Source organism: Octopus bimaculoides, chromosome 11, assembly GCF_001194135.2.
Source record: "Octopus bimaculoides isolate UCB-OBI-ISO-001 chromosome 11, ASM119413v2, whole genome shotgun sequence".
In the NCBI taxonomy this organism is placed as follows: Eukaryota; Metazoa; Mollusca; class Cephalopoda; order Octopoda; family Octopodidae; genus Octopus; species Octopus bimaculoides.
In genome coordinates, this window is record NC_068991.1 from 24,877,727 (window position 1) to 24,889,928 (window position 12,202).

Consider the following 12,202-nt stretch of genomic DNA (forward strand, 5'->3'; position numbering starts at 1 on the left):
TAAGTGATGCAAAAAGGGGACGACAAAACATCCAGATAGACGATACAAAGAAAACAAGGATGGCTCATTTGGAGTTTTCTTTCCTCAGTCGAGTTCCAGATTATCTTTGCAATTTCAGCTGGTTATACTCGAGATTGCTCCAATCTGGCCAGCACCAAGGAAAAAAACTAAGCCTAGAGCATTAAATTCCTTGGAAGAAAGCAGCGAATGTATATGAAAACAAGGACGGAAAAGAAATGGAGAATGTTACACAAATACAAATAACAGGTGTCTTTCGACTAAGGATGAATTAAATTAAGCTGGCATGTGAGGAAATAAAGCCTTATGGCAGGGATACAAGATTTCACAGGCACAGGGAGGAATATAGATGTTGCACAGATGACAGCCGAACCAAGAAAGATCAGGCTTGGCTGAACACTGGATATGTGGGGAGAGAAGAGAAAGAGGTAGAGGCAGAGGGACAGAAGAATTGAAGAGATGGGGAGAAAAAATGACAGGGACACAGTGAAGTGAAAAGAGGAAGGAAAGTGAGCAAGAAGAGAAGGTAGGGAAATGTGAAAGAGGGGGAACAAAAGAACGAAGAGTGGAATGAACAAATAAGCGTGAAAGGGCTGATAGAAAGAAAGAATAGAGTCGTACAAGATTTAGATAAATATATACTTACATATAAGCAACCAAAGTGTATTATGCTGCTATATATATATATATGTTTTTTGTTCTATGTGCGCCATAAATATCGCCATCCATTTAGAGAAAAATTTGTAGTTTAGAATCAGTAGTTTTTTGACTGCTATTTCTAAATTTTCAGTATGTTGGAGAAGCAACTCAATGCTAATCCCTGTATATTTACGATGATAAATGATTTTACCGATAAAGGTTTTTTTCATACTGAACTACTTGGCAAAATTGTTAATTATTAATTCTATTAGTAATTGACGATTCCCTGCCCTTATTCTTGTATAATATATATAAAAATACGAAATGGGACAAGAACGCAAAACTTCCCAACAGGTAGGTGATACAAAAAAGGGACATATATATATATGAATATTTAAAAAAAACTTAGTGAATAATAATTAAATTATTCCAGATTATCAGGATCTTTACTATTTTACACTTTACTAATGCAAAGCAAACAGTATCAATTATAATACCAATAGGACCACAACTTCAATTTCAGGACAACCTTATTTTCTGGAGTACACAGAGAAAGTTCTGGCCCCTTCTCTCATCTCCTGGCATAAAGCTGTTTCTCTTAAGGTTCATAGTCATGCAAGCTGCATGGTGACCTCATTAGAGATGGTGACATGAAAACAAGCATCCAGTGGATTGCAATGCAGTGCTTAGACTGGTTGGATCCTGTCAAACCCTTCCATACATGCTAGCATGTAACAGGTATGTTAAATAATGATATCAATAATGATATGCATATATGTGTGTGTGTGTGTGATGTGCACATTCTTTTGTACACCTGCTCAATCATGTCTGCCTTGAATGATGGGAAACAGTATAGAGTAGGAAGGACTCTATAGGACAAGGCACCCTCTCTAGTGCTAGTGCCATTATAAAATGCACTCAGTGCACCCTGTACAGTAGTTAGCATTTGGAAGGGTATTAAGCCAGAGAAAACATACCAAACAATGGAGTGAATGACAGATAGTGTTCTGACCTGTTTAGGTGGACAGTAGCTCCAAATGACTTGAACTGCAACAGCACATTTGATCCATGCCAGCATAGAAAGTGGATATAAATTGATGACTATACCTCATCCTCTTTCTCTATGATATGTATGTACATACATTAGTTCAAAGCTGATGATGCAATTTGTAGTTACTCAGTTTCTTTGCTTGTATTCATTCCTTCAAGCAACAAGGAAGACTTAGATACACACTCAAATACATATTTATACAAACCGGACCATGGCCATACTAAGACACTGACTTGAAGAGTTTCAGCTAGGTTGTTTTTTTTTTGTCTCAAGTACTTATTTTTAAGTCTGGAGCTTATCTCTTCAAACCCTGTTTGTCAAACCACCAAATCACAAGACATATACAAACAGACAAAGACAACTGTTTCCATTCTACCCAGTGTTGCTCATAAGATATAGGTCAACCTAAAGGTATAGGAAAATATATTTGCCTTGATGCCATACAAAAAGACCAAATCAATAACCAAAGGCTTATAAAGCAAACTTCTTAATAACATACCCATACTTGTGTATATTATACATTATCATCATTTTTATGCTTGTTTTCCTATGTTGGCATGAATTGGATGGGTCTTCAGCAGAGCATCTCCGTATTTGTTGTCTCCCTTTTGAGATCAGTTTTCATCCCCTCTTCCTCTGCTGCAAGTTCTTATCTCTTGGACCATTTAATATTTTGACCCATTGGTCTCCATATGCATCAAATGTTCATATCAGCTCCAGTCTTTCAGTATGCATACTACATCTGATTCCTGTTATGCCCAGTTTTTTTCTCTCAGCTTATTTGTGCTCTATCTTTGATGAACAATTATCATTACATATCCAGAAAAGCACATTCACTTTATTTCTTCCCTGCTTTTACACTTCCTCTTGCATCCACTGCTCATGTTTCACTACCATGCAACATCACACTTCATACCCTAGCATCAAACAATCCACCCTTCACTTGCAGAAAAAAAAACAAAAAAACCTGTTGCCAGCAGCGGTAACTGCCCATTGAATTTTCTTTAGCCTGTTCTAACTTTGTTTCTTATGTTTTCAGAATATCCACCTTCATTGCTAATTAGGTTACCTAGAGAACAACAGCTATCAACTACTCCTAAGGAGCCTTCCAAGTATTTGAAAGCAATATTTTCTATATGTCCTAACTGCTACTACTCCACTTCATCTGCTACATAGTCTTTCTTCTATCATCCAGTCTGTGAGCTCATAGTTTACAAAGGATTTACCTCCTCTTTTCCATGTACATTGAGCAAAACTCCTTCCCTAGTAACAGTAAAGCTGTCTCTTTTCTTGCTAAGACTTTGTCTTTGCTTCAGTCCACAAGAATCTCCTAGCTTTGGCACAGGAATCTCCTATGCTGTCACCTTTGGGCTACATTGGTATTTTGCCCCTTGAACTGGAAACTTTCTCTCTTATTGCTGTACGAACAGATGGAATGCTGTTCCTGGTCCACTTACACTGAATCGCAAAAGGAACGCGAGACCTGTGTGACTGTGAAATATGTTTTAATTTCATTACGTCAGAGATAAATCTGATAAAGTCAATTTCTTGGATGCACTTTGACCACAGTCTATGGGTTGTTAAGTATTCTGGTAGTGGGTGGATATAGTACATCGAGATTGTAGGGTGTGACATGTTCAGTATCATGTATGCCCTCCCTGAGTGTTCAAAACGGTCATACATGAGGCGGTTCACAAAAGCCATTGGCACCTGTACCCACACCCCGAGGAAAGCTACCTCCAGTTCCACATGAGTTGTTGGCCTTGGGACCACCTGGTTCAGCCGTCTCCAGATTTCACCCCACAGGTGTTCAAATCTGGGCTGAAAGCCAGCCATGGCATGTGCATTTCGGTTTTCATGACAGTTGTTTGCAACTGTCACCCACAGCATTCAATGTAGCTGTGTTTTGGTTTCTTGTTTCAGGGAAAGCTGAAAGGTTACCTGCAATTTGGGTCTCAACCATAAACCAGTATGTCTTGGAATATTTACACTTATCTCCCCGAAATAAATTCTCAGAATTTACTATATAAAAAATGACCTTTCAAAAAAATCGTTTCTTTTGTGATTCAGTGTATTATCAATTCTGGTGCCTCTTAATTTTTGTTTATACTCACACACTTTTCTTCCTGTACATTAACAACTTGCTCATTGTCACCTTTAACAAAGCTCACATTTATGCAAATGAAATTAGCCTTTACTTCTCCTTAACCTTCTTTACACAGAAGTTACCACACATCATGTTCAATCTGTACTCCCATCATGACAATCTCCTGCCTCACCCAGTCTATATTCTTAGACAGGGTCCTGCGCATGACTTTAAACTGCATCTGAGAGTGGAGCCCTGGTTTGGAAGTTCTAGGATTTTGAGTAGTGTGGGACTACTTCTTATACACTATTGTTCCAAGGTTTACTCTGACCTGGAATAGTAACAACTGTCAGGGTCCCAGTGATGGTTTAATTAGCATAATAGGGCTTGTCTACCAATGTATGTGAAGACTGGATTCAACGAACTCTGCAGAAAAAAACTTTCATGGTTCAGCAGAGAAGGTGGCTGCAGCAATGTATTGCTGAGTGCAGAGAGCAAGATGAAGCAATTAAGACATGTTGGTCATTTACTGCACCCGTCTTTATCCCCAGTCGTCTTGACACAACATTGAAGATGATCATGGACGGGAAAAGTAAGGTTGACTGTGCACAACTCTTTTTCACTTTAAGCAAAGTCACCGTTCAAGTGATCAATCATTCTCTAGGTTCTCGTCCCTCCGACAGATGAACGTGACAAAGCATAATGAAAATATCGCTACAAATTCTAGGTCTTACAATGACTGACGATCTCTCCTGGTGATCCTTTATTGATAACAGCAAAATATGCTACCTCAAAACTAACTCAAGTGAGAGATTTAAATAAACCACTACTTCCTCATCTGGGACGATGTTAAAGAGACTCATGTAAACAACGTGGACTACATCCAATATAAAGTAGTCAGCTTGACTGGAAGAACAGCTTAATCACCAACCAATACACTGTGTCATCATTCTGCTTTTCAACGGCTACTACATCAGACTCTGCTCTTCTAAGTTAACTAGTTGCATACCACGATACTTTTCTTTTTCCCATGTCACCCAGCAAGTGTATGTATAAACATACAAACACGCGTATATACATGTATAGGATATATAGGTATATATACACAAACATAGATGCGCACAGATTTTTATAAATGCACATGCATATACATACTTGTACACACACATATTTTTATATATCAACTAGTGACTGACTTGTTTACGTATAGCAGTTATCACCAATATTTATAATTTTAATACGATATAATTAAAATGGTTACAGTAATTAAAATGTGAAGTAGCCAGTTATAGTTACGGTGATTGCTTTTATTGAAGTCTAGCTAGTATTTGGTATGACAACAGTAGTTCTTCTTTAAGATACCGTAGTTTTTAAATGGGAATAAATAATACAAAATATAACCCAGCCATTCTGCATGACTTAGTGAATAATGTACGAGTAATAAGAGCCGACAGCAACTATAATTATTATTGTTATACGAAGGTCGAACTTCGAACTAAGTTTCTTTTAATTCCATTTAAGTTGCGGTGTTTGGTAGAAGAGAGAGACGATGGAATGAATGAAAAGGTTAAGAAAAAGTCACTCTACTCACTTCAAAGGAAGTATGGAAATTATGGGCTGCAGTCATGTCGGAAAGTTTAGCAATAAACGTGTAGGAGACGAAGTGGGGGAGGAAGCTAGAAGTAAGAGAAAGGAGGAGGTACAAATGAGGAATAAAGAGGAAGAGGTAGTAATAAGGGGTGAGGAAGAGGAGAATCAGAAAGCAGTACAAACGAAATCTTGACTTGTAAAGTCCCTTCTTCCTCCTCCTCCTTATTTTAAGTAACAGCTGGTTGAATTTTTAAATAAATATTTAATATTTGATTGTCAGGTAACAAAGATAAAAAAAAATCAATAACATAACGGAAAAGACTGAAATTGAAACAAATACACGAAAATAACAAAAAAATGAAGAATTAGTGATAAGTGAGAAGCTAAAAGAAAGTGTTTGTTGGTAACAAGCGATAACAATAAAACAACTTATTGTTGGTGAATGCGCGCGCGCCTTTATGACGAAAGTAGTAAATCGGTTGGAAAGATAAAATATTCCCTGATCAATTTCTTAATTTTAACGAAAGCAGCAAAGAATATACGAATAAAAGATGTCAATATATCTTTAATTTTATGTGGAGTAATTGATATAATGTAGTAAACAAAATAATAATGTAAAAGACAGAATAAATGAGAGCTGTGATCGATGTAAATAAATCGGGTGTATTGATACAAAATAGAGATTGGGCGGTCAGTTTGGATTGAGAAAAAACCGGTTCGAGATGGTTTTCGAGCTGAATGGCGCTTTTGAATGTTTACAGATTTTGGCACACTTTTGTTTTTGTAATTCTCTATCTTGGTTGTTTATCTGCTAATATATTTTTCTGTTAATGAATTCACAAATAAAATAATATAAATTAAAAAAAAAATCTTTATTATATTCTGAAAACATTTTTTTTAAAGAATAATTTTTTTCTTTCAAGTAAAATAATTAATTTCGGATTTTATGACGAGAAGGGTATTCATATTGCTTTATTTATAAAAGAAAACGAAAAAAAAAGCTAGTTTGAAGAAATGAGGATAGTGTAAAATATATTGATAGTTTTTTTTTTTAAAGCGAGGGAATTAATTTCTGAAAAATACTTGCGTATACACACATCACGTGTGTACGGATTTATTTGTGTGTGTATATATATATATATTTTATTTGTATATTAAGTATGTGAATACAAAAGTACATAATTATTTGTGTATATTACGTTTTCATGTAGACAAGTTTACCCACCCAGTCAACCCTGATTGAGCAGTACTACTATGATAAAGATTATTACAATCTCGATCATGTTGCATTTTTTTTTTAGGGTTACGTCTGAGCGTACATTATCTAAAGTGTTCTTTAGTAATTTAGAGGTGGTTTGATTGCTATTTAATTAACGTATGGCTATGACATACAGTTATAAACACACTAGAAATCGCAGCTCCAGTGTCAAAAGTGGTTGGCAACAACTTCAGTTTAACACATTTTAATGAATGATTAATTTGAGTTTGAATAAAAATATGCTTATATAAATTTATATTTGGTAGTAAAAGAATGAGAAAAAAAGACGGACGTAATGGTCGAAAGAGAGTTAAACAGAAAAAGCTATGAGTAAGCAAACGGATCCAATCAGAAAGAGACCGTTAGAACCAGAAAAAACCAGTTAGGACCATGTTGGGTGTCTGCATCGTAGACACAAAGTGAGGGTACTACTTCGTCTGCTCTTAATTTCACACTATTATTCTCAATTACGACTTCTTTTGCTCATTATTAAATTTCCTTTGCTATCGTTTTCGTTTCTCTGTATCTTACTATACTATGTTTTCTTTTTAAAATCCTCTTCATCTTTCTAATCTTTTTTTTACTTAACTTATAGCCTACTTTTCTCATTCTATATTCCTTTTTCTCTCATATATACTCATGTTTCTTTGCTTTCTCTTTTCTCATCTACTTCGGGTTGACGTTTTAAGTGACAGATAGATTCATACATAACTGCGACGTACATGGTGGTGTTTTCCTTTCATTATCAACGAAATAAATGCAATTAAATACATTTCAAGCCTTTCCACCAGTTTGGATCAAAAATTTCTTTAAAATCCAAGAGTAAATGTTAAGAAAAAGATGACAACCACAACTCTTAATATTTATTTATTTACATTTCAACATTACGTCATTATGAATGTGCTTCTCATTCATTGTTAATTGGGTTTTGTAAAAGAATATCAAAAATAAAGCAAAACAATACACACATATATATATATGGAACTAAACTAACATTCTATTACTGGTTTCAGACATTGGGTTGTGGTCATGCTGGGGCACCGCCTAGACAGGTTGTAGTCGGTCCTGCTATTTTATCGAATTCTGTCGAAACGCGAAGTTTCTTTTTTATGTTACTTGTTAATCTTCAAGTTTTGTGAATGTTGGCTCCGATCGAGAAAACCTATAATTAAAAGCGTTCTGACCAGGATCACTTTGTTTCTTTTTCGTCTTCCAAGTAATACAATTACATTGTTCATCGTATTAAAAGATGGTAATAAGTCATTTAAAAGAGATTCAGCTGTTATTTCTGGCAGGTCTATCGCCTGAGTACATTGTTGATTTTAGGTGTTCCTGTCATAATCACTGTCTGTTTTTCAGACGTAGTACTACATTATTAAATGTAGTCTTCTGTTTATTTACTGAAGACAGTACGGCGTTACTTCTAGAAAGTCAATCAACCAATTCCAACAAAGTCTGTTGACTATTTATATAAAGTTTGTGATGCGATTCAAACATTCTCATTCCATACTTCGTGTCCAACACACTTTACTTCTACGAAAGTAATTTCGTCTATGCAAATGTTATCGACGGAATATTTCGAACGAGGCTCCGAGCAGACACGGAAATGACCGAAGCTGGTTGGCATGTACCAGTTTCAACCGGTTGCAAAGGGTTGCTTTACTCAGAGGTGTCGTCGAGACGGAGTGGACTAGTAACGGTAAGATTTCTAAAATGGTCTTCTTGCATGACACTCTCGTTTGTTTTGATGAATGTTTTCGTTTTTTCTATAACTTTAAATAAATCTTCTCTAAACTTGAATCATGTTGTAATTATGGGCGCCGCCATGTTGCTCAAGTAAACAACGGAAGCGCGTTTGATTCGTCTAGTGGTATCGAAGGTACGCGAATAAAAAGGTCAACAACAAACTGTGAACACGTATGTAAGGTCCAGTTGGACGTTGCTTGGTCGTTACTACTTCCTAACATGGACCAGATTTAGTCAGCGGTTATCCTAATGTGTCTTTACTTTATCAGCTTTATCGCTACATGTGCGTGCGTGTGTCTGAAACTAGGTGGAGGAGGAGGAATCCCGTGGTGGTCCCCCATTTTGTAACAACAATATCCACAAACCATACAGACCTGACAATTAAATTATTTCACATCTCAACCATCGTCTCTTCCTTTCGCTATTTCTGTTTACCTAGCTCTGTTGTGTCGGTGGATGAAAAGAAATAATCAAAATCGATAATTGAACTGGCCACCACTGACTTGTATGGTGCATCATTCTCTCTCTCTCTCTTTAGCAATGTACTTTTAAAACCACAATTCATCAACGTTTAAAGAAATATTTTCTAGCAACTCACCATTTATCTTCTGCTGTCTCTCATGAAATGAAATCACTAGTTCGATATACAATCATCTAGTTTTCCAATTGTCACGTTCATATTTAACACACATATATATAGTTCACACACACACATGTATGTGTATATAAAATATGAACGATAACCAAACCCCTACTGACCCTTCATGTGTTTGCAAGCTCTGTCTGTATATATATATATATATATATATATATATATATATATATATATATATATATATATATATATATATATATATATATATATATATATGGCGAAGGGAAAGCATACACACATAGTGCATTTAAATGCATGAAGGGCTAAGGTTTGATTATCGGTCATATTTATACATACTACAAATATACGAAGGGTTAAGGTTTTGGTGCTCTACCCCGATTTCTTTCTTAGCAGAGAAAATAAACAACCAACGTTTGCATTGGTTTCTAACATGTTTCCAAGCATAAACCAAAGGGAATCGCATTCATACTGATATTTTTTTTATACTCTAAAATACATTTAATTTCAATAATTTTTCAAAAGATGTTAAGACAAATGAAGAATTGAGAATTATTTTCATGTGGGGGATCAAGATTTTTACTGGAGGTGAAATGAGATTTAGAGAACGTAAGACGGGGTAGGGAAGAAAACAAAACCCTTTATTTCTGTTTAATTTTCATAATCATGTCTCCATAATTTCACTTTCTAGTAAATAATATTTCGAATTTGTGAAAAATGTTGCTTTTTTTTGTCTCTCTCATTATTGTGATTGATAACTTTAAAAATGTCCTTAAATATTTTCAAGAGCGATCTTGTTTGATTTTAAAATGGAATTGAGAAGGGTATATATATATGTATATAGTTACTTGCTTGGGTTAATGACTTCGAAGTTAAAAAATCCATTCCAAGCTCCATTGATTCGTATGTGCAAAAAGCTTCTCAGCAGATCACGAAGTCAGTGATCAAACAAAATACAAAGTATTCTATAAGATCACAGTCAATCGTTATAGAGTCTATTAGTCTATACAGACTTACATATATATATATACACACAGTAGATCTTAATATACATTTTTATAAAAATTTTCTAATGAATAACTATAAGATATTCGGAAGCCTCTGTCGTTTGTTGTTTACATGACCCACGTGTGAGAGATAAAACGTTTTCTAATGCCACATATATATATATATATATATATATATATATATATATATATATATATGTGTGTGTGTGTGTTTATGTATACTCTAGCTTACACTAGACATTTTTTAAATGTCTTTGAAAATGTTTAAAATTAATTTCAAGTGATTCCTAAATTGAATATCGGGACACAAGTTTTAAAGGCTCTCTTGAAAACCTATTCCTTATTGAACATTTTGTTTGCCTTACCATGGTAGTTGTAAAATATATACTTACTTTCTTTTTAGTTATATATATACACATTCGTTTTTAGTTTTATATTATGCTTCCTTTTTTTCTTATATGAACATTAGCAGTCCCTTAATTTACTTCCTAAAACTGGTATTTTAAATGGAATGGCTGTCATGCAGTAATAATAGCAAATATTTCGTTCATTAATGTTGAAATTCGTTTGATTCTCTTTACAACAGTTTTCATTATAAGACAGTTATTTAATTGGAATCATTTTTTCTTTACACCAAATACTCTTATTTCACAATTTTCAAGAAATTCCTAAATGAAATTTCGAAATAATCACCTCTTCCAATCATTGATAGTGTTCGAAGAAAACGACATGTAAAAAAATGCTTATCGATCTGATTTGCTCCCTTTCAAAACAAACACTGGTGCTTTAACCTTGTTTTCTGTCAAATAATAGAATCGTGGCTGATTAACTATTTTAGAGTCGTCTGTCAGCTATTAAGTCTTCTCTGAGCGGGAGAATGGTAAAAACGGTCGCCGTAGCCCCTCCTCCTCCTCCTCTCTCACAAACACTTTCTCTTTTTGTCATTCTTTATAATCGGAAATTTCCATTACTGCTCTCTGCTGAAATCCCATCTAAGTTCTCTTTAAAAGCGCCAAATTCTTCAAGCTACCTGTTATTATGATGGTGTGTGATCCCACCGCGAACTTCGATCGCACAGAGCTTATTTAGCAAAGGCAGTCCAGCCGTAACCACCCCGTCGTCATTTTAGAGCCATGTAGGACTATATTTATCTAATGCGTCTTTTATTTAGTATAGTTGCGTGTACATTGAAGGAGATTTGGTTATTTCTCGCATGTCGAACGACTACATTAGACTCACTTATTGTATGTGTATATATATATATATATATATGTATGAATGTGACGTGTATAAATGAATCTTTCTTTCTTGTTGAAGACGACGTTGATTTTTGACCAAATAAGAATAGCAAAATAGTAGTATGTTTACTTGTAATATAGAAAATAGAGTAGTAAAATAAGTTTCCGACTTCAAGCGAATTTTATTTAATTTTTTCTCGCCGTTAAAAAGCATATTAAAAGGTTTCTTATTTTTGTGTATTTTCTCCTCTTTAAATATCCTGCCATTACAGGGTAAACACAACTTTTAAAATACTTCTATATTCACTATTTGGTAGAATAATATTAACGTCGAATTTTACGTCTTTAACACAGATTACCGCAGCTTATGGTTATGTAAAAAAAAAGTATCTCACTACGTTTCAATTAAGAAAACGCTGTAGGAAAGTTACCAAGTATAATATATATATGAGTAGCGCGCGTGTGTGTATGAATATATGTCGCAGTTTCGCCAGTCTCTCTATTTTACACTTTCTCTTAGTGCCTGTAATTAATGTCAATTTATTGACATTGAACATGATTACTTTACTGTACCAAGTAAACAAAAGCTAGCTTTAGACTATTTCCTCGAAGAATAAAGATCTGGTGCGTAGGTACCTCGGACTTAAGACAAATGTGTTGCTTTGCCTCAATGACAGAATCTGCAGTTTTCTCTCTCTCTCTCGCCTCCTCACAAACTTCTTCTCTTTCTCTACTCACCCCTTCCCTCTAAACATTACGTCATTCCAGTCTGCTGCGGAGGAAAATAAATACAACATTGTGGCATTTAAATCTGCCACCTTTTTTTTTTATTCATTTATGCGTTTCAACTCAAACATTGTGGTCATCCTCGGGCTATCTAAAATTTTGTAATTTGGCTGCAATTTGATCCGACTGATATATATATATATATATATATATATATATATATATATATA

General features: G+C 34.7%; 1 protein-coding gene across 4 annotated transcripts in view; it reads right to left on the bottom strand.

Moving 5' to 3' along the window:
- Positions 1–11,931, bottom strand: part of LOC106880015 (zinc finger protein 410) — a 39,881-nt gene extending 27,950 nt beyond the window's left edge. For 2 of the 4 annotated variants that reach the window (XM_052971638.1, XM_014929808.2), the window contains exon 1: positions 5,386–5,491. The gene's annotated coding sequence lies outside the window, so the exon portion shown is untranslated. Of the gene's footprint in view, positions 1–5,385; positions 5,492–8,986; positions 9,152–10,400 lie in introns of those variants that run through there. The other 2 variants (XM_052971637.1, XM_014929809.2) reach the window with 2 other exon arrangements.
- Between the last annotated feature and the right edge of the window lie 271 nt (positions 11,932–12,202).